Below are 20593 nucleotides of genomic sequence, written 5' to 3'. Positions count from 1 at the left end.
ACATTAATAAGTAATACAATCAATGAAAAATGATCTGTTGCAGACTATGTTCTTTGCAGGCATTCTGAAGCCATGCTATGATACTTGGATTTTAGTCTATTCGTATCAAATCATCTCTAAGGATGGTTAATATTTAGTAGCTTATAATAACTCCATCAATGTACACAGCACATTACAAGATGCCACGCTTCTGGGCACATGGCTTTGAGATTTATCTGTGGATGAAAAAGCTGAATCAAAGTGCTTTGCACCACATTGTAAATGCTTTGTGGGTTATCTGGGGAACCGGAAAATGTGTACCCTGGAGGTGATATGATAAAGACATTCAAATATTTGAAAGGTATTAATATGCAATCAAACCTTTTCCAGAGATGAGAAGGCGACTTGAATTCAGGTTGCAGGGGGGACCGACCCAGGAATAACATCAAGAAGTACACTTTTTCATGGAGAGGGTGGTAGATACTTGGAATGCTCTCCCACTGGAGGTGGTGGAGATGAAAACTGTAACGGAATTCAAACATGCATGGGATAAACAGAAAAAAAAATCCTGTATGGACAGAATGGAACCAACTGAACTCAGCGGTGCTTAAATGGCAACTCTAGTAAGTGAGAAACAAAGCCAGTGCCGGGCAGACTTCTATGGTCTGTACCCTGATTTGGACAGGCTGGAGTGGGGCTTCGTTGACAGCTTCAGTAGTTCAGAAACAAGACTAGTGCCAGGCAGACTTCTACAGTCTGTGCCCTGAAAATTACAAGGAGAAATCAAGATTGAGTATATGTATGCAGTATCACATCATACCATATAGTATGAGTTTATCTTGTTGGGCAGACTGAATAAACTGTTTTTATCTGCCGTCATCTACTACGTTACTCACCTATATGTTACTATGAGAGAAAGGGTAGGGGTTGCCCATGGAAAGATGGGCTGGGTATGGGGGTTTTATTAAGGTGCATATTTTAGAAGCACCATATTTATGGAATGTTTTTCTTTTGATCCATGCATGGAGTCTGTCTAACTAAGCTTAAATAGGGTTTAAAAGCCCACTTTTTCGCTAAGGCATTTGGGGAGGTCTTGGATCATGGAACTTAACTGACTTTGCTTACGATTTTTTTATTTTGTTGTGTGTTGTTATGTTATGACTATTTTAAAATTGCATTGTACACCACTCTGATATCTATGGATTAAGGGCAGTATAGTAAATGATGGAATAAAGTAAACCATTTATTGAGTTTTAGAAATGCATAGACTTCCTTTTAAATGTTTATATTGCATCAAGCCAGGATATGCACATCTAAAACTGCATGCTAAATCCATTTCTAGCATGGCCATAAAATAGCCTTTGTTTGTTTGTTTGTTTGTTTGTTTGTTTCTTTCTTTCTTTCTTTCTTTCTTTCTTTCCTGGCCCTTACCCACTCGGTTGATATTCTAGATGTTTCTGTCTCTAAAATGGATGCTCCTTCCATATGGAATTGTTCTAAAAAGCTAGGGGAACTTCCCGATCTGGATGTCTCAATTCCAATTTGTTCAAAGAAACATATTTTAAAAAACAATCAAGCAGCTGAAAGAGTGAACACTTATCTGCAGTAACTGAATCCCGACAGGCACCCGCTTCGCAGTGGCTTTGTCAGGCGATAAGAATCAGCAGATCATCTGGAAAGAACAAACTCTTCATTATCATGCATCATAAAATGAATCCCAATAACATTAATCCCACACCTCGTGCGCTCTAACATACTTGCACTGCACTCTCTGAAATTCGCTGCCAGCCTGCTCGAAAACTGAAACCAATATGGCGGCAGTATTTTAAACACTCCTTCAACTGTCAATCACCTACCTGTCATAACAAGAGTTTGTTCCCCTTGACGAAGCCACTGTGAAACGAGTGCCTGTTGGGATTCAGCTACTGCAGATAAGTGTTCGCTCTTTAAGTTGCTTGATTCTTTTTTGAAATACATTTCTTAGAATGAATTGTAAGATAGTTCCAATTTGTACATCCTAGACTGGAGCACATCAAAATTGCTATCTGGTATAGCTGACTTGAAACTGGCTCGCATACAGTCATTTATAAGTAGATGAAAGAGCACATGGAGTTCAACCTCTTTCTAATTCCATTACTCTGCATACTTTCTTTATGTTTTGTATGCAGTAGAGAAAGACAAAGAAGGGCATAATCGAACGGGGCACCCAAGTTTTCCTGAAGGCATCCTCGCAGGACGTCCTCGCGAAGGGGTGGGGAAACCCGTATTATCGAAACAAGATGGGGGGGGGCCATCTTTCATTTTGATAATATGGTTGGGGACGCCCAAATCTCCACATTTAGGTCGACCTTAGAGATGGTCGTCCCTAGAGATGGTCGTCCCCGATTTTTGGCCATAATGGAAACTGAGGATGCCCATCTCAAAAACGACCAAATCCAAGTCCTTTGGTCATGGTAGGAGCCAGAATTCGTAGTGCACTGGTCCCCCTCACATGCCAGGACACCAAATGGGCACCCTAGGGGGCACTGCAGTGGACTTCAGAAATTGCTCCCAGGTGCATAGCTCTCTTACCTTGTGTGCTGAGCCCCCCCAAACTCCCTCAAAACCCACTCCACACAACTGTACACCACTACCATAGCCCTTAGGGATGAAGGGGGGCACCTACATGTGGGTACAGTGGGTTTGTGGTGGGTTTTGGAGGGCTCACATTTACCACCACAAATTTAACAGGTGGGTGGGCCTGGGTCTGCCTGCTTGAAATGCACTGCAGTATCCACTAAAACTGCTCCAGGGACCTGCATACTGCTGTCATGGAGCTGGGTATGATATTTGAGGCTGGCATAGAGGCTGGAAAAAATATTTTAACAATTTTGTTTAGGGTGGGAGGGGGTTAGTGACCACTGGGGGAGTAGGGGGATGTCATCCCTGATTCCATCTGGTGGTCATCTGGTTATTTAGGACACATTTTTGTGGCTTGGTCATAAAAAAAAGGACCAAGTAAAGTCAGCTAAGTGTTCATCAGGGATGCCCTTCTTTTTTCCATTATCGGCCAAGGACGCCCATGTGTTAAGCGTGCCCCAGTCCTACCTTTGCTATGCTTCCGACATGCCCCCGGGAACTTTGGTCGTCCCCACGACGGAAAGCAGTTGAGGGAGGCCAAAATCGGCTTTCGATTATGCTGATTTGGGTGACCCTGGGAGGACGCCCATCTCCCGATTTGTTTCGAAAGATAGTCGCCCTTCTGTTTCGAAAATGAGCCCAAAAGCCCCCTATGACTGAGGACACCTTTGTGACACTGTAGCTCCCATTTGCATGGTTTCCTCAATGCTTTCCAATCCAAGGTTGTGCTGTGCAGAATGGCAGTTTTGTCCAGAAGCCAAAAATGCAATATTTGCTCTGCCTTGGTTTGGCTCTCACTTTGCATTTTCTGGCTTGACCACTTCTAATTCCAAGGGAAGCTTAAGCTTCAAATATCTTTTATTTTCTTCATCGCCTTTCTGTACTGCGATTAGGGCAGGGCTTTTGTGTTCCTTTCGTGTAAGCCCTGAGAATGCATTTTTCACTGATTTTGCCAAAAGCAAAGTGATTTCATTGGTATGTTGAGAAAAAGAGTTACCATTTTCATTATAATGATCTCCGTAGGACTGATCAGCAATGAACATTTTATTGGCTATCCCCGTGTCAATGAAAAAAACTCAGACATTGTCTGAATATCAACATAGTAAAATGGGAAAATGCTGGGTAGCAGTGAAGAAAGAGCTCATGGTGCTGTCTTTCAGTTAAGGCTGCCCTCTCTTTTCAGGATGTTCCAAGCAGTGGCGTAGTTAGGTGGGGCGCCAGGGGAGCAGCTGCTCCCCCAAACGGAGTTCTGCTGGTGCCGACGCCTATTTTTTTTCATCATTTTGCACTGAAAATGTGTGCCAGCAGAAGTCCACTCACACTCCTCTCGCGCCGTTAACCTGGCTCAACCTGGCTCCGCTTCTGGTTCCAAGTCCTGTTTATTGTCCCAATCGCCTTCAGAGAGCTGTAGTTTTGATTTTCTTAGAAAAATCATTTTCAACAATCAGAATTACATATCTATTATTATTATTATTATTATTTATTGCTTTGGTACCCCACATTTTCCCACCTATTTGCAGGCTCAATGTGGCTTACATGGTACCACCAAAGGCGATTGCCCAGTTGGTTGATAACAAATACAGGTTGTATAGTGATCAAATTAGCTATATGTGGAGGATCGGAAGGGATGAGGATTGTGTGATGTCCAGTACGATCATTAGTCATGTTATGTTCCTGGGTGAAGAAGTTTACATGGGGTTGTTGGGGTAGGCCTTTTTGAAGAGGTTAGTTTATAGTGATTTCCTGAAGTTCAGGTGGTCATGGATTGTTTTCACCGCTTTTGTGAGGCCATTCCATAGTTGTGCGCTTATGTAGGAGAAGCTGGATGCGTAAGTTTGTTTTATATTTCAATCCTTTGCAATTTGGGTAGTGTAGGTTTAGGTATGATCTTGACGATCCAACTGTTTCTTGTTGGTAGATCTATAAGGTCAATCATGTATCCTGGGACTATGCCGTATATAATTTATGGACTAAAGTGCAGATTTTGAAGATGATCCGTTCTTTGATTGGGAGCCAATGCAGCTTTTCTCGAAGGGGTTTGGCACTTTCGAATTGTGTTTTGCTAAATATCAATCTGGCTGCTGTATTTTGGGTGGTCTGGAGTATTTTTGTGAGTTGTTCTTTGCATCCCGTGTAGATTCCATTGCAATAGTCTGCATGGCTTAGGACCATTAATTGTATTAGGTTTTGAAAGGTTTCTCTTGGGAAGAAAGGTTTTAGTCGTTTGAGTTTCTAAGTATGCAACAGGGGCAAATCCTGTATTGGGTCTGCCTGTTCAATTTTTAGCGCGCACTAGAAAGTTACATGCCTACAGCACGGCTTAGTAAACAGGGCCCTAAGAGTTTAGCAAAGTCTTTCACCCATTTATACATAGGCAGGTATTAAATAAACTGAGCTCCCTGGTATGAGCACAAAACTGATAGATTGGGTTCATAGGTAACAGAATGGGGTAGGCCACCAGAGCCCTGGCCTGACCAACCTTTCATTCTATGCTGCATCAGTGTCTAGGAAACTTGGAGAGAAGGGAAGAAATTGGTTTGTTTGGCTCTCCCTACCAAAAATGTGTTCTGCTGCTCCTGATTGGATTAAAAACTGGTTGAATGGCAAGGAGCAAAAGGGACTGGAAAAAGGAATTCACACCAAGGAGAAGGGCATGACCAGTGGACTACAGCAAGGATTCATCCTTGGTCCAATTCTTTCACTTTTTAAAATATTTTTATAAGTATCTTTATGGAGGTGCTGTCAGGAAAGTTTTGCTCTTTTGTGGATGATACTAAAATTTGCAGCAGGAAGGTGTGGAAAACACAAAGAGAGATGTCTTTTGCAAAATGCCAAATTTCAAGAGTTGTGTGTGGAATCTCTCATAAAACCCCATAATGGCTGCCTTCATTCCATGAGGAAACCCTCATTTCAGTTTGGTTGGTGTTGCTGTTGCAGGATAACCTACGCAGAGCAGATATCAAGAAAGGGGTTTGAGTCAAAAATCTATGTCATGGTAGGATTTGTATTTCCTGTTAATATGGTAGTCTCCATTTCCCTTTTTTCAAAGTTGTACTTGAGAGTGAGCCAGTACAACTTAGGTCCTGAACAAGATGTTTGCTTATTTGTGTCCACCCCCTTTCTCTTCCCCCTATCCTCCCTGAATAGAAATTACAATGGAGCAGGCCATCAGGCTTTTACACCACTTTGTACTGCTTTCATTTTGGCAACCAGAAGAGCATTGCAATGAATATCTACAATGAAGAGCCAACATGGTGCAGTATTATTCCAGATGACTGTCTCTGGGGAAGATTATCACCATGGGATTGTGATTGTTATGGAAGGTATGTTATGGAATGGTAATTACCAGTTAAAAAGAAGTATGAAATATGTGAACATTCTAAGAATCTTAAACATAATGAATGTTCTTCCTTTAAGATTAAACAAATACTTTGGCTTGTGGTATTCTCTGTATTCATGATGGGACAGTGGCGTAGCCACAGGTGGGCTTGGGTGGGCCGGGGCCCACCCACTTAGGGCTCAGGCCCACCCAACAGTAGCACATGTTTAGCAAGCTCTACCAGCTGAAGACTTCCCCCTGATGGTAATGAATATGGTGTGCTCCACGTTACTGGCACCTGTGAATGCTCAGTTTTCAGCGCAAGCCTGCTGCAGACTGCCAAGGTGGAGAGAAACATTTTCCCACCAGCTTAGATATTTTTTGGTGGGGAGGGGGAGAACACTTGGTGCCCACCCACTTCTTGCCTAGGCCCACCTAAAATCTGCTGTCTGGCTACGCCCCTGTGACGGGAAGAGACATTGTAATTTATTAATGTAAAGCGTATACAGTAGTGCAACATGCACCTGGAAGTGGGTAGATTGCTCTAACACAATAGCAAAAACTAAACAGTCAAATCATAGGGTGCACTGATGTATTACAGGATTTTGACAATAATTTAACAACACATTTATACTTTTTTTTTGGCAATGTACAATTAAGCTGTGGAACTTGTTGCTGGAGGATATGGTTGAGGCTAATAGTATAGCTGGGGGTTTCCTTTCAAATTTGGTTTAGCTTCCAAAGGCAGACTCATTAAGAACTATTAGGGGCCCTTTAACTAAGCAGCGGTAAGTCTACCGCGGCTTACCGCACACCAATCTGGAGCTACCACCGGCTCAATGTGGGTACCGGCGGTGGTTTCACCCCAAGCATGCGGCATTTTCAGCACTAGCAGAAATATTCAAAAAATATTTAAGCGGGGGGGTTAGCTGGAAGTAATCGGCAGTGCTGCGTGCTACCCGATTACCGCTGGATTAATGCGGGGGCCCTTCTTGTCACCTCAGTGGGTGGCGGTAAGTACTCCCCCTGCATGGCCATGTGGTAAGAGCAATCTTACCGCACAGCTATGGTTTTTTTAATCCTTTTTTATCCACTGCGGTAAAAAGGGCCTCAATGATCAGCAAAAGCAGCCTCCCGCCTCTAGCGCAGGGACCTTTTTACTGCAGCTTAGTGAGGTAAGCTTAGAGTGTGCTACTTCTCACTACTGAGACCTTGGCTTTTAACAACAGGGAAAGGATCTCCCAATTAGAATCTACGGAATACTTTCTCCACATCAGACAGACCACTGACAAAGACGGCATTGCTGGTTTTGACGGACTGTTGATCTGACCTAGTGTCACATTTCTTATTTTTTTTTTTGTGTGTGTTCTTAACAGAAGAAATATTGAACATGTTGATGAAATAGATGCTTTCACTGAAATAATTTGGGAAGTCCATCAATAATTTATTAAACAGGGGTGTGTTGTGTTTTTAAAAACACATGACAATATCAAAGATACATGATAAATGTGTCCTTTCATGTGCTTTGCTGTCCAAAATGATAGACAAAGTAATGATATATCAGGCATGGTATGTTTGTACGTTTGGGAAGCTTGCCAGGTGCCCTTGGCCTGGATTGGCCACTGTCGTGGACAGGATGCTGGGCACGATGGACCCTTACTTTTTTCCCAGTGTGGCATTACTTATGTACTTACTTATGTTCTGCTCAGTGAATGGTAGCAGCCAAGAAAAGCAAACAGAATGTTAGAAATTATTAGGAAAGAAATGGAGAATAAAATGCCGCTGTATCATTCTTGGTTCAACTGCACCTTGAGCATTGTGTGAATCTGACTAAAAGATATAGCAGAATTAGAAAAGGGCTACTAAAAGGATAAAGGGGATGGAACAAATCCCCTATAGGGAAAGGCTATGGAGGTTGGGGCTTTCAGTATGCAGAGGAGACAGCTGAGGGGAAATATGACAGAGGTCTATAAAATGAGTGGAGGAGAATGGGTAAATGCAAATCAATTATTTACTCTCTCTAAAAGTACAAAGACGAGGGACATGCAATTAAATTACCAAGTACTACATTTAATAGAAATCAAAGAAAATATAATTTCATGCAATACATATATAAACTCTGGATTTAATTGCTGGAGGATGTGGTAAAAACTGTTGGTATAGCCGTAGATTTTGCTATGAAAATACATTATGCTGAGACTAGAGCGTAGGTCAGCAGCATTTTATAATTTAAAAAACTTTTAAACACAGCTTTTTGCAACAGGCTGAATATTATACTATTTGCTGGGCAGTTTACAATGGATTCAGGATGAAGAATTGTTTAGTCTGTACAGTGTCTTTTTGTTTACTGTTTTGTACTATTGTGTTTTTGTGGAAACCACCTAGATTTTAGATGGTATATACATTTTTAAAATAAACAAAAAATAACGTCCATAGAGGCAAAAAAAATCCATAAATCATTACTGAGGTGGACCTGGAGATAAGCATGGAATCTGTTGACTTTTTGTGATCCTGTCAGGTACTTATGACCTGGATTGGTCACTGCCAAAATCAGGATACTGGGCAATTCTTGTGTTATTTTCAGCCAGAGATGCTTCACTTTCATTTGTCCAAACTGTACTTTTTTTTTCAACTGTTTTAGCTGAGCTAGCCAGGGGAAACTGGAAGGAGCTAGGACCAATCAATAAGCAGGACTTCTATAGGTACTGACATATCTAGGACTCCGCCCTTTCTGCCTCGCCTCACCCCATGCTTGGAATAAACTCCCTGAGCCCATACGCCAGGCCCCCTCCCTGCCCATCTTCAAATCCTTGCTCAAAGCCCACCTCTTCAATGTCGCCTTCGGCACCTAACCACTACACCTCTATTCAGGAAATCTTGACTGCCCCAACTTGACATTTCGTCCTTTAGATTGTAAGCTCCTTCGAGCAGGGACTGTCCTTCTTTGTTAAACTGTACAGCGCTGCGTAACCCTAGTGGTGCTCTAGGAATGTTAAGTAGTAGTAGTATAGGCCAAGGTTCCTCTTCCCCTCTGAGGCAGCAAGCAAAAGACAGGAGGACAGGAGGGAGTGGTGCTGAGGCTAAGGTTGGAGCCAGTTTATGTCAGCCATTTTAGAAACATATGGTCCAATATTCAAAAAATGGTGAGGGTCCGATATTTGAAGGATTTAGGCTCTTAAATGTGGGCTCCTTTTACTAAGTGGCAGTAAGCCCAATTCAGGCTTACCGCTTGCTATACAGGAAGTACCGCCAGGCTACCACAACAGCCCAGCGGTACTTCCCACCCCTAGCGTGCCATCATTTCCATGCTACAAAAATGTATTTATTTTTGTAGCGCCGGAATGTACCTGACGGTAATCGGGCAGTGCTGCTCGCTGCCTGGTTATTGCCGGGTTAACACAGGAGTCCTTAGCGCCACCTCAATGGGTGGTGGTAAGGGCTCCCCCACAAAATGGCCACGTGGCAAGTGCTTTACGTGCCGCATGGCCATTTCCTGCAGAAAGGCGAGACTTCCCTTTACCAGCTGCAGTAAAAGGGGGCCTCAGCGCACATGTAAAGCACATGCTGACACCAGCACCAGCCCCCTTATGCTCATGAATTGGCCTCTTTAAAAATGTGCTAGGGCTGAGTGTATAACTTTATACTTATTTTACTAACCACCTGATACTCAGTTTTGACTGCTTGCTGCCGTTGTTCATCCCGGATATTCAATGCCAGCTAGCGCATGACAAGTTGATATTCAGACTTAACCAGTCATGGCTTAGCAGGCAAAGTTAGGCCTGCTTTTTACGCAGCCTTATTTGGCTGCTAAACCTGGCCGATTAAGTTCCAAATATCAGGACTTAACCAGTCACGCCCCTAGAATGCCGCTGGATCATCCCCAACATTGCCGGCTTTATTTTTGGCACCAATCAGGAATTTTTAGGGGCAATAACTAGTTAAATGCCACTGAAAATGACCAGTTATCCACCGAGTCACAAATTAACCAGTCGGCGGCCATTCCTGGCCAGTTAACTTGCACTGAATATCAGCCAGTAAACTCTTAAATTTAGGAGCATTAAAAATGGGTGGCAGAAGGGGTGGATTTAGGGTGAGGGAAAAATGAGGAAAAGAAGTTAGAAGCTTAGCACTGATTTTCAGCACTAGGCTCATAAGTCTAGGGAAATGAACCAGAATTCTAAGGGCCCTGTTTACTGAGCTGCACTGTAGGCACGCTAACTTTTTAGTGTGCACTAATGATAGAGACACCAATTATATTCTCATGGGTGTATCTAGTGTTAGCTCATGCTAATTTTTAGCATGCGCTACAATGTTTGCGCACCTACAGCGCAGCTTAGTAAACAGTTCCCTAAATTTATAAGCATAATTTTTATGATCTTATATTAAACAGAATTTTTAGTTGAAAATTTAGGGGAGCATTTTCAATATGATGTATAATTGGACATTTTGTGCTAAACGTCCCAAATCTGAATACAATACATAACTATTTTGGAAACCGCAAAACGTCTATTTTTTTTAATACCATTTGTAACAAGGTTTTGTGCTCTGAGTATTTATTTTTTCAGAACTTCCCCCCCCCCCCCCCCCCCCCCCCCCCCCCCCCCCCGTTTACTAACTCATAGCTCGAGTTATCTGCAGCAGGGCCCTTTTTATTCCTATGGGCCTTGCTGCAGATAACTCGAGCTAAGCTTTAGTAAACAACCCTGTTAGCTGGTTAAGTTTATAACCCCCCCCCCTCCCCCAGATTTTCAATGCCGGTCACCGGAAACAGCCCAGCATTGAATATCCAGTCTCAACGCCAACCATGGGACTTAGCCGTCCTGCCTCCCATGGCCTGAATTGGCCCCTAAATACCTACTGTACCCACATAAAGGTGACACCTGCAGACTTAAGGGCTATTGTAGTGGTGTACAGTTGGGTACAGTAGGCGTTTGGTGGGTTTTGGAGGGTTCACCATACAATATAAGGGGGCAATGGTGAGATGTGTTCCTGGGACCTTTTATGTGAAGCCCATTTTAGTGCTCCTTAGGGTGCTGGGATGTCTGTCTACTAAGAATGCTGACTCCCCATACATCCCAATGGCTTGTTTTTGTGCATTTTTCCCTTGGACATTTTTTTTCTGAAAATGATCCTAAAATATAGATGCACTGAGCACAAAAACATCTAGCAAATGGCCATTTTTGAAACAAAAAGTTGAAAATTATTCTGGTTTCACAAAATGTCCAAAATCGGATTTAGTTGTCCTATCGAAAATGCCCCTCCATGCTTATAAATTTAAGACTGCCATTCATTTGCTCATATCAGGGTACTAGCATTTGGAATTCTCTACCAAAAAAAGAATTAAATGCACAGATGATTACCTGTCCTTCAAAAACCTACTGAAAACTCATTTTTTCAATTTAGCCTTTCAGAAAACAAAGAATTCTATTTCAACATTATCCATTCATACAATTAATTTCACTTCTTCTTTCCTCCCTAATCCTATCTAGCTCTAATTGTACCCATATTTATTCATCTTCACTTCTTTGTTTACAATCTTAATTATGATTTAATCTTCTCTATCCATTTACCCTTAAGAACAGTTGAATCCAGGTTAATTCACCACATATGTTATATTTGTTTTACAAAAAAGCCAATGTTAGAGCATTATTTATTGTACTTTATATTCTGTTTATATAATTTTTAATATGTATCATTCATTTAATTATTTGTTATATAAGCCACATTGAAATGTCATAACTAAATAAAATCATAAATAAATAAAAATGTATGAGCCCAATGCTGAAAATCAGTACTTTGCTTCTAATTTTCCCCACCCTAAATCCGCCCCTGTTGCCACCCAGTTTTATGCCTCTATTTTTGGATATAAATTTAGGCACTCAGACATAGTACATTTTCAAATAGGTAATTTTAGGAACATAATTCTCAAAGGGGCCCTTTTACTAAGTTGAGTTTTCCTTTTCCTTGAGTTATAGCGTGGCAATCCGGAACTACTGCCAGCCCAACGCGGGTGCCGGCAGTAGGTCCACTCCCAGCATGCACCATTTCCGGTGCTAGGGAAAATAGATACCTATTTTTTTACCTCAGCAGTAATCGGGCAGCACCATGCGCAATCTTACCATATGATTATTTTTTCTGCCTTTTTACCCGCTGCGGTAAAAAGGGCTTCAGTACGTGGCAAAAACGGCCGCTGCACAGGGCCCCTTTTACCGCAACTTAGTGAAAGGAACCCAAAGTTAGAAGCATAAATCCTTTGAATATGGGGCCCATAATGACACAAAAACCTTTTTTTTTCATGCACATACCTATTTGACAAGACAACTGCAAGGGACTGCAACATTTGCTCAACTGAAATGCATTTCAAGGAAATGAGATATAGCCGAAGACAGAGCATCTTTCCTCCTTCCCTTGGCCCCACAAAGCAATCATATAACTCCAATAAAAGGACTGAATCCTACTACACAGGTGCTGTAGCAATTCCAACCCTTAGCTTTAATGGGATTTTAGTGGTGTCTTCAGTGTGACAGTATGCAAGGTCTGCCCCTTGTCTCTATCTTGCCCCAAATAAACCTCCCAAGATCAAGGTAGCACAACTCTGATAGCCCACACTTTTAAAACTCCAGAACCTCTATCAACTTCCTTCTGGGAGACAGAGGCGGAACCAGGAGTATATCAGTAAGATTAGCAAACAGCTCCCCTTGTCATACGTACATGGACCCAAAATGCGGAAGATAGCTCATTGTAGTTCACAATGACTTTATCCATTTGTAAGCAACAACATAGAAGATTGGCATACAGGCAAGAAACATTGTCCTTCCTAATTTATTTGCTGCCTATGGTTTTGAGAATTTCTCTCTTTCTGCTACAAGCAATGCAAACTTTCCATACAGAGCATGGCAATGTGTCTATGTATGTACTAGCTCTGGATGATGTGAAAATTGTGTGAAATCCCCCAAGGACATTTTTTGATTACAACTTTCCTTTAATTATACATCAGAAACTAATTTGTGAATCCTGCTTAAGGCAAATCATACGTCATTTCTGTCTTAATGCAGCGCTTAGGCACTCTGGACCTGTTTAGTATAAAAAAGTAATTCTGCACTCATATCTCTCATTTGGAATTAAAGACCAGGAGAAAGTACTTACATGCAGGTATGGGAGGAGGGAGGGGCGCCCAGGTGAGTCAGTTTTGATTCAGCTTGAATGCTGATCTCCAGAGGAACAGCAAGCATAGCCTTGCCAGTTTTGAAAGAGTGAGGGGTATGCACAGTAAAGCAAGAAACTTGGATTGTCTTTGGAAGTAGAATGATGTGGTAGCAGTGTTAGTCCACTTTTAAAGGTAATCAATAGAAATAAAATAAAACAGAGAAAAGAAAATAAGATGATACCTTTTTTTTTAAAATCAACATTTGCTTATCTGTGATCTGATGAAGAAGGGTTACCTTCAAAAGCTAATCAAAAAATGTATTAAGTTAGTCCGATAAAAAAGGTATCATCTTATTTTCTTTTCTGTGTTTTATTTTATTTCTACTGATTGTCTTTGGAAGTGTAACATTATAACTGGATAGGTTTTGAAACAGTCCTGATTTGCAAGTAACCCAACTAACAGCCAGACATACAAGCTTGACTTCCCTGCAGATAGTCAAGCATGTATGTCTGACATTTGGAAGAATGGGTACAATTAAATAGATTTTTTACTTCTTCAAAAAGTACAAGATCTAGGGGACACTCAATGAAGTTACAGGGTAATACTTTTCAAATGAATAGGAGAAAATATTTTTTTCACTCAACGAATAGTTAAGCTCTGGAACTCATTGCCAAAGGATATGGTTACAGCAGTTAGCATATCTGGGTTTAGAAAAGGTTTGGACAAGTTTTTAGAGGAACAGTCCATAGTCTGCTATTGAGATAGACATTGGTGAAGCCACTGCTTTCCCTGGGATTGGTAGCATGGAATAGTATATAGTTTATAGTCTATTTAGATTGCGATACTGCCCTGCCTAACTAGGGGCCTCTTTTACTAAGCGATGGTAAGCCCAACATGGGCTTACCGTTCGCTAAACAGGAAGTACTACCGGGCTACTGCAGCAGCCCGGTGGTACTTCCCACCCCTAGCACACTGTCATATCGAGCATTCTTATTTTTGTAGTGCCGGAATGTACCCGATGATAATCAGGCAGTGCCGCATGTTGCCCGGTTAGCGCGGGAGCCCTTATGCCACCTCAATGGGTGGTGGTAAGGGCTCCCCCCAAAATGGCCATGCAGCAAGTGCTTTCTTTGCCGCATGGCCATTTCCTGCAGGAAAGAGAACCTTCCCTTTTACCCGCCGCAGTAACAGGTGAAAAACGTGTACCAATGTCAGCACAGGCCCCCTTTTGCCGCAGCTTGATAAAAGGGGCCCTAGCTTATCTAGGCAGTTTACATGAACTCAAAAAACACACAGAAAAAAAGAAAAGAACTACAATATGTTTGGTAGGAATAAATAAGCAATCACATCGGAGGACAGATATAAACAAAAAAAAAAACTTGCAGCGGTAGACCATCAGACTGATGAAGTTTAGGGTGGGTTGACAGCATGAACATAAAGCCAGCCTCTAGGTTAGCCTTGAAAGTTTTAAATGAGTGATCAGCATGTAAAGGGAGGGAGTTCCAGAACAATGGCGCTGAAAAGAAGGCACCATGTCTTGTAGACTCTAACTGGCCAAATTTGGGGGTTGGTAAACCCAAATGATGATTATTTAGTGAGTGGAGTAGGCAAGTTGGTGAATATGGTATAGTAAGCGAGGAAAGATACTGGGGGAGACTGAGTCAGAAGGCTTGAAACGCAAAGGTCAGAAAGCCTGCTACTATTTGGGTTTCTGTGACCTGGATTGGCTACTGTTGGAAACAGGATACTGGGTTAGATGGACCAATAATCTGACCCAGTATAGCTATTCTTATGTTGCTATGTTATGCTATGCTATGTCGTGTCTTATAGTCTACCAACACCTCTTCAGATCAAGGTGGATAACATTATCAAGAAACCAGATACAGTATATCCAGAAAGTACAATTCAAAAAGCTAATCAACAAATGTATCCAATGAATTCTACAATAAAATAGATCTAGTTAACACACTATCTACGTCTTGATATCTTCCTCTGTGAAGAGAAAAGCTTTTAATAACTTCCTAAAGAGTAAATAGTGTCGAGAACATCATAAAGATAAAGGTAATAAGTTCCATATCTTTGGCATTTGATACTGAAGAAGGTGAGAAAAATATTTGATAGATTTTAACTTACTAATAAATGGAAATTGCACAAGATATTGAATCCTTGTATTTGATCTGTGTAATAAGGAAATCAGTTCAATCAAGTAAAGTGGAACATATCCAGATAAAATTTTACACACAATAACACTCGCTTTAAAGTGAATGCATTTCACCACAGGCAACCAATGTAATATATAATAATACCTTTTGACTGAATCATATAGTTTCAGACCAAAAATAATTCTGACAGACATGTTTTGCATAATCTGTAATCGGTTGAGAGAGGTTTTGGAACATCCAACAAGAGTGAGATTACATTAATCAAATCTGGATAGGATGAATGACTGAACAAGATTTCGAAATAATTCCATAGAAAAGTATTTCTTAATTGCTCTTAATTTCCAAAGAATAAAATAATACTTCTTAAGAATAGAGGATACTTGTTGTTCCATAATCATCAGACTATCTAATTCAACTCCTAAAATTTCTGATTGTAAATCGATAGTAAACTTATTCCCTTCGAGAGCAAAGGAAGAGATATAGCTTGGATCATCAACTGATCCGGTACAAAGAAACATATCCCCCTTTTACGAAGCTGCGCTAGCAGCTGCCTCACGACAATGCCAACACAGCCCATTCACCTTGAATGGGCTGTGTCAGCATTACCACACCAGCAGCCACTAGTTCGGCTTTGCAAGAGGGGGAGTTAGTCTTTACTTAGATGAATGTGAGATAAAGTGTCTTCCCAAGTTAGTAAGCATGGCAAGAATACAGTAATATCATCTGCACAGATGAAATGCCTAAAGTTAGCCTGATCTAATAGCACACCTAACGAGCTCATAAGTAAATTAAACAGGGACTTTGCTAGTTGTATTCTATTTTTTCAGACATAATCCCATCCTTCTTAACTGAATAAAAGTGGTTCATAAGTAAACCTTCTAACCAGGATAGGACCTTGCCCCCAAGTCCACACCAATGTAATATATTCATTAAATCTGCCAGTCCAGAAGATCAAAATCGCTAGAAAGCCCAATTGTAAAATTATTCAGTCTGGCTCTTACTTAGGATGCTCTTACCGTGGCTACTACAGTACCAATCACTGTCTCAATAGTAAATTTTTCTATAAACCCAGACTGAGTAGGGTAAAGAAGGTCATATTGAATTAAATGTACTTATGTTCTTATGCCTATCATTTTGTCTATCAGGCTCATTTTCGAAAAAGAAGGACGCCCATCTTTCGACACAAATCGGAAGATGGACGCCCTTCTCCCAGGGTCATCCAAATCGGTATAATGGAAAGCCGATTTTGGGTGTCCCCAACTGCTTTCCGTCACAGGGATGGCCAAAGTTCAAGGGGGTGTATCGGAGGCGTAGTGAAGGTGGGGCTTGGGCGTGCCTAACACATGGACATCCTCGACCCATAATGGAAAAAAGGGCGTCCCTGACGAGCACTTGGACGACTTTACCTGGTCCTGTTTTTCTTACGTCCAAGGCACAAAAAGGTGTCTGAAATGACCAGATGACCACCGGAGAGAATCGGGGATGACCTCCCTTTACTCCCCCAGTGGTCACTAACCCCCTCCCACCCTCAAAAAACATCTTTCAAAATATTTTTTGCCAGTCTCAGATGTCATACTCAGGTCCATGACAACAGTATGCAGGTCCCTGGAGCAGTTTTAGTGGGTGTAGTGCACATCAGGCAGGCAGACCCAGGCCCGTCCCCCTCCTTACCTGTTAGGTTTGTGGAGAAAACAGCGAGACCTCCAAAACCCACTATACCCACATCTAGGTGCCCCCCTTCACCTGTAAGGGCTATGGTAGTGGTGTACAGTTGTGGGTAGTGGGTTTTGGGGCGGGGGGTTGGGGGGGCTCAGCACACAAGGTAAAGGAGCTATGTACCTGGGAGCAATTTATGAAGTCCACTGCAGTGCCCCCTAGGGTGCCCAATTGGTGTCTTGGCATGTCAGGGGGACCAGTGCACTAGAAATGCTGGCTCCTCCCACGACCAAAGGGCTTGCATTTGGTCATTTCTAAGATGGTCGTCCTTGGTTTCCATTATCGCCGAAAATCGGAAACGACCAACATATCAGTGGCAAACCTACCATAGTTGCCACATGGGGAGGAGTACCCCCTCCTCTAAACAAGGGGGGTATGTTGAGCAGTCACACGGCTGTCAGCTCTGTCGGTCCCCTGCCACCTCTGTTGTCAACTTCCTGTTCCAGGGCAGGGGACCGGCAGAGCCAACAGCCAAATGACTGCTCGTCACACCCCCTTGCTGCCAGCACCCAGGGCAGACTGCCTCCACCGCCCTGCCCTTGGTATGCTAGAGCAACATACAGCTTCTTAATACCAGCAACCAAAGTGACAGTGGGTAATCCGATAATAAATAAGGCCTAATTACCAAGAACAACATATGTTTTATCTAGGTGAAACATGCTATAATGCAAATTCCTCATTTTTATGCTGTAAGTAGAAGAAGCTTACTGTAATCACTTTTAGAGCTAGATGTAGAGTCAGACTGACATTCTTTCCCCAATGTTATACCCAAGAAAGAATAGGTTATACATGTAAACCATCACAAAACAAACTGTCAGATGCGTTGTTGAAACAATTTCCAGGAATGTAAATATTCCTTTGTGTCTGAGCCACAGAGCAGCTGTATGTAAATATTATTCACAAACAAGTAATTCTAGCACAATAAGTCTGATAGAAAGAGCAGCTGTCAAATCCAGGAAAAAAGAATCTTCTTAGATATAGATCCACAAAGGATAGATGAAGTGCTCATGAGCCTGATATGGATTTTTCTCTGGATCTGTCAGACTTGTGAGTTCTTGTACCAAGTAGAGCGCTACTGAGCCTGGTACTTGGATCAAGTTCTGCTTGGCAGATGGACAACCCCAGGTTTCAACTGCGCTGACTGCCGTTCCCCAGAGGTTGAGCCCCTAGGTGCGGGCAGCCTGCAGGACTTACGAGACGGAGCTGGAAGCGGGGTGGTGAATGTATCAGCCAGGCAGGCAGCAGGCAAGAGAGTGATCCAGGCACAGGCAAAGTCAATAGGCAGGCAGCAGGCAGGGGAGTAATCCAGGTACAGGCAATGTCAATAGGCAAACTACAGGCAAGAGAGTAATCCAGGCACAGGTAAAGTCAGTAGGCAGGCAGCAGGTCAAGAGAGTAATCCAGGTACAGGCAAAGTCAGTAGGCAGGCAGCAGACAAGAGAGAAATCCAGGCACAGGCAAAGTCAATAGGCAGGCAGCAGGCAAGAGAATGATCCAGGTATAGGCAAAGTCAGTAACGAGGGACAAGTAGATAAGAAGCAAACTACTGAGCAAGTAACACCTACCAAAGTAGAAGCCGAAGCATGGAGTCCAGGAAGAGCTCAGCTGATAAAGTGCTGGCATCTGACATCAGCAGGAACCAGCAGGGAGAAAGAGCACAGTCATAGGACAAGAGCAGGGGAAGGAGGAACCAGAAGACCAATAGGAGAGAAGAAGGGAAGCCTGGCAGAGGGAGAGTTGACACAGGTGGGTGGAAGCAAAGCAATCAAGGAGCTTGGAAGCCAGGCACAGAGAGAGTAGACACAGGTGCATGGAAGCAAAGCAATTAAGGAGCCTGCAACCACCGCTCTCTGAACAAACCCAGAGAAGGACTACACACACATGGCTCAAGGCAGTGCCAGTCAAGTGTGCGTGTCGACGGGACCCCGCGCAGCCTGAGGACGCTGCTTGCGTTGAGGTAGGGGACATGACAGGATCAATGGCAGCTCAGTTGGTATCCAGAGATAAGAGGGACAGCATTGATACTTTTAAGAAAATTTATTGATAAAAGAACTCGACATGGTACCGTGTTTCGGCCTACCGCCTCACTCAGGAGTCTTTTGACGAAAAATCTCCAATGTAGGTATCTTAAAACCAAAAAACGTTAAGGAGTGGTCTTGAAAAAGACTATGAGTTACCAATAAATTTCAGTGTTTGCTCTGGTCACATAACCAATGCTTTTGTTGCATCCCGTGGGATCTCAGAGTTCTCCACTTTGGTGGATTTCTATTGAAGTTACCAGGCATAGCACAATGTTAATTATTGGACCCTCAATTTGGAACAAACTTCCTGGTACTTGATGTCTTTTGTCATCTTTTAATGCATTTAAAAGGAGGGGAAAGCGTATTTATTTGCCTTGGCATACACGTGATGGACTGGCTATTTGATGACAGAAGGATAGAGAAAATTGCTGTTTGATGGTTGGTTTTATATTTATTGTACCGTTTTATATTGATGTTTTAATGTATGTTTTCTGTTACCCACTTAGTTGTAAGTGGGATATATATATATACAGTGGTGGAAATAAGTATTTGATCCCTTGCTGATTTTGTAAGTTTGCCCACTGACAAAGACATGAGCAGCCCATAATTGAAGGGTAGGTTATTGGTAACAGTGAGAGATAGCACATCACAAATTAAATCCGGAAAATCACATTGTGGAAAGTATATGAATTTATTTGCATTCTGCAGAGGGAAATAAGTATTTAATCCCTCTGGCAAACAAGACCTAATACTTGGTGGCAAAACCCTTGTTGGCAAGCACAGCGGTCAGACGTCTTCTGTAGTTGATGATGAGGTTTGCACACATGTCAGGAGGAATTTTGGTCCACTCCTCTTTGCAGATCATCTCTAAATCATTAAGAGTTCTGGGCTGTCGCTTGGCAACTCGCAGCTTCAGCTCCCTCCATAAGTTTTCAATGGGATTAAGGTCTGGTGACTGGCTAGGCCACTCCATGACCCTAATGTGCTTCTTCCTGAGCCACTCCTTTGTTGCCTTGGCTGTATGTTTTGGGTCATTGTCGTGCTGGAAGACCCAGCCACGACCCATTTTTAAGGCCCTGGCGGAGGGAAGGAGGTTGTCACTCAGAATTGTACGGTACATGGCCCCATCCATTCTCCCATTGATGCGGTGAAGTAGTCCTGTGCCCTTAGCAGAGAAACACCCCCAAAACATAACATTTCCACCTCCATGCTTGACAGTGGGGACGGTGTTCTTTGGGTCATAGGCAGCATTTCTCTTCCTCCAAACACGGCGAGTTGAGTTCATGCCAAAGAGCTCAATTTTTGTCTCATCTGACCACAGCACCTTCTCCCAATCACTCTCGGCATCATCCAGGTGTTCACTGGCAAACTTCAGACGGGCCGTCACATGTGCCTTCCGGAGCAGGGGGACCTTGCGGGCACTGCAGGATTGCAATCCGTTATGTCGTAATGTGTTACCAATGGTTTTCGTGGTGACAGTGGTCCCAGCTGCCTTGAGATCATTGACAAGTTCCCCCCTTGTAGTTGTAGGCTGATTTCTAACCTTCCTCATGATCAAGGATACCCCACGAGGTGAGATTTTGCGTGGAGCCCCAGATCTTTGTCGATTGACAGTCATTTGTACTTCTTC

The sequence above is a fragment of the Microcaecilia unicolor genome, chromosome 12, assembly GCF_901765095.1.
Source record: "Microcaecilia unicolor chromosome 12, aMicUni1.1, whole genome shotgun sequence".
In the NCBI taxonomy this organism is placed as follows: Eukaryota; Metazoa; Chordata; class Amphibia; order Gymnophiona; family Siphonopidae; genus Microcaecilia; species Microcaecilia unicolor.
The sequence above is the reverse complement of the archived record's forward strand: the minus strand, read 5'-3'. Positions refer to the sequence as shown.